The sequence below is a fragment of the Schistosoma mansoni genome, chromosome 7 (genome assembly GCF_000237925.1).
Source record: "Schistosoma mansoni strain Puerto Rico chromosome 7, complete genome".
NCBI lineage: Eukaryota > Metazoa > Platyhelminthes > Trematoda > Strigeidida > Schistosomatidae > Schistosoma > Schistosoma mansoni.
In genome coordinates, this window is record NC_031501.1 from 2,937,873 (window position 1) to 2,941,806 (window position 3,934).

The window sequence follows — 3,934 nt, forward strand, 5'->3', positions numbered from 1 at the left end:
ATAATTAGTTATCAACGAATTATCATGTGAATGAAGTAAGATGATCAGAATAGATAGGGGTGCACAACTAGTTGAAGTATGGTGATGAGATCAGACACAATTATGAATACGAACCAGACATAAATTCCAGACATCTCGTTATCTCCCTCCCTTTCCTTTTACTCATATCTCATATCGTCTGGATTGTATTCTGAATTGTGTCTGATATCATCATTACTACTTCAAATAATTTTGCATCTCTATTACCTTTAATTATTGTAAGAAAGAAAACAGTTTTGGTCACATTTCACTGCACTCACATAATCATATTAATAATTTGTTGCTTACTTGATAATTGACATTACGTAATCTAGGATTATAATCATTCGATTGCATCATCATGTCTATTCCTTGATCACATGTTCTTACGGAACTTTAGATATATATTCAATTATGTTACAATCAGAATGGTGTTGGGGAGATCATGAATGGATCGTGGATGTTAGACCACCATTTCGTTGGTTGAAGTCTTGGGAGCAATGGACAGTCGTTGCTTCCTAGAACAGTACTCTTCGATAATGCGCATTCATCATTCTACATGTAGGATTGGAACTCATGAACTTGAGTCTCTTGCGTGCGAACTTTCAAAATGTTACAAATACATTCTTCCTCTTTCAATGCATCCCTTTATCTTGTTTATTTATCTTTATTTTATGCATGTTGTGACATTTTGATTCATATCATCTATCAAAACAAATGGTTTCTTAAACGTTCACCGACTAGAGACAACACATGTAGTGAATGAAATTTCTTCTTACTTACGTATACACACAATATGCTTAACACCCAGACAAGTAAGCCGGCATCTTTGTTTTAGTTGTATCTCCCATTGATTTGATTTTTGTGCCTAGTTTACTACTTCTCAGTATAATGAATATTTACATAACGATTACAAAAACACATGATCTTGTACAACCATTCATCCATAATTCTGAGGTAGATACCTGTCTTTCCCTGGCACAGATTATAATCTACTGTCCACAGCTTTTTACTAGAACTCTGAGAATTACCTCGCAATGTTGATGAGTCCCATACTACAATGAAACGTTCATCCATTTCTTCGAAGTTTTGAATGGTGATCTAACATTAAACGATTCATGATCTCAAATCAAAAACTTAACAATCACTTCAACCTCATGTTGTTAAATCCATTTAACCAGTGGAGTTCAACCACATATGTTGTGAGTTATCAACTCACTGAAGACATTGGTGAATGGTTGCTCAAATTCGTGAATTGTTTCAAGTTAGACATTAACACCGTTAGATGCCGGCTCAGTGGTCTATTGGTTAAGTGCTCTGGCGCGAGACTGGTAGGTCCTGAGTTCGAATCACGCGAGGCGGGATCGTGGATGCGCACTGACACTGAGGAGTCCCACAATAGGAGGAAACGGCCGTCCAGTGTTTCCAGGTTTTCCATGGTGGTCTAGCTTCAACAGACTCATGATCTTAACTATATAAAATCTTCACGAAACCCCCTTCTGATAGAGACTGATCAGTTGTAATTCTTAGCATCAACAACGAAAAAACAAACCTTTACGAATAATGTATATGAATATTTTGAAGCAAAGTTTGGTAGTGGCTGGCAATGAAATCCTCAACTCATGTTTCGTCTTATTTTTGACTGTAACTGCACTCAAAATGTTGATATTCAAACCGGGAATCCAAAACTAGTATCCATCACCCCAAACACCCAAAGTGAGTTACTGAGTTCAGATAACCACTGGCTTGTAATGGCAGGAATAAATGGTAATTATACCGGTAAAGTTTAAAATAGGGCGAAACTTATGTCGTTGATCTAATTGCTAGTCATGATCAAACTTTAATCAAAAATCCATGTGACTTAATGACAAAATTGAGACAATCCTCTCAGGGTGTATCTATACCAGTAAAGACTGATGAATTGCGTGCACTCTTCGAAAACCATACAAATGAACACAAATGAATAGTTTAAAAGACAGTGATGATCTATTCCTTTTTTAAAGGGAGAAAAATTGACGGTAAATAAATTATCGAAACATTCATTTTGATATTAGTTAGCAAACTACTTAAAATCAGAGAACAAATGTTTCACTACCGTTTGAAACTTCTTAGATATGCACATCCATGACTTTTACAAATATCCTACGGAGTGAGAAACCACCTGAATATGTCATTGATGAGTTAATGTCTTCATTCTCAAAGTTTCAACATTTATCCAATTGATGTTATAGTATGACAAAAATGTTTTCACACTACTGAAATGTCACCATAAAAGAATTCAGTAACATCAAGACACTGTAGTGACCTGCTTTTCTCGACGAGAACGCGATTGGTATAATGGAAACAATTATTATTATAACCAATTGTACCAATGATTGTTTTACAGTACTCGTTGTTGTTTAACTGTATCAAAATCACTTTTTGTTCCGTGTCCATTTTGTCCGTTCGAATTTTCTTACGCTCTGACCTTATTGCTTGTACTCGTTGGCACGTCTCGGTATTCTTTCGATACCACGAGATCCCCAATAAATATACTTTATCTGGACTAATTACAGCCTTCTGGTTTACGAGCTAGCAAAGGAACCAAGTCGTTTTCGCGTGCGTAATCTTATTGAAGTGGTGATCATAGTCAATCGAGACTCGACGCCATCTACAACACTAAGAACATTTTAATTAGTCGATTGAATTGAAATGTCGTCACTCAAATGAAAATTTACTTAATTAATTTCATACTCACAATCAGAGAGTATATATTTAGAAGACTCGAGTAAGAAATATGTTCTCTACAGAATGCACTTACATGTCTCTCAGAAAATTGGGTTACAGTATTGACCAATAACTCCGCCCGTGGTTCTTTTAGAGTTACTGCAGGTCCCATTAACCATCAAGTTGTGGCTACAATTTGAGTTTATGTGTCTACATCTAGTCAATGAGTTCTTTTCAGAACTGTTTCTACTATCTTCGTCGGTATATGGTTCGATGGCATCCGGATGTGATCTATTTTAAATATCCCTTAATATCATAGATTAGCGAACTCATTTCTTGGTTAATGTGCCTGTTAGTATTAAATAGTAGTCATGTTGAATTTATTCTTTTCATATAGATTACAACTTGCATATTTAATCATGGCCAGATGTATATTGGTATAACAAAGATTGATAATGTATGTTCAAGCACAGTGACAATAACACACTTGATGTCACTATCTGGAAATCCCAGCTTTGGTGGTTTGGAAATGTGTTACAAATGTCACTCACATCATGCTTTATCTGAGAAAGCTGAGACTAGTCGGAAAGGACGAACAACTGTTCAGTGTTTCACACGGTGTTGGTGTGTGAAAATAGCTGTGTAGGACTGAGATCTGTTAGTCTATTGCAAACGCCTAGTTTGGGTCTTCAAGTTACTGCAACTCAGTGGCTTTACACTTTATAGGACATGGCTCAGAATAAAGGCTGATGACAGTCCTGATGAAGTTTTATTTAGCCCCATAAAAGTGAAAAAGTTACGCTTTAGTATTACAGTATTAACTATAATGTTTCTCAGATTATGAACTATCCTCATTGATTTTTATTTGTTTCTTTGATGATACTCATTTTTATTTCTCCATCTCTTCACCAGCACACATTTTTGCTTATATGGAAAATATTTACTTGGTGTCCATTGATACCAATATTTATCCGTCTAAATGCTTAACATTAATAATCTCAAGTGCATAGAACTTTGTATCATTGTGTTTGTTAAAAACACCAGATTACTCTTACAATAGTAAGGATAATGTCAAGAAAATGCTCATCATCTGATTTTCTATTTAATGTATGTTAAATTTTGTTTCAACTTTGCCTGTAACTCTCCTAGAGTTACTGTCGATGCCCAACCCACACGAAAGAGGATGGTTGGGCATGAGGTCGGTAACCCA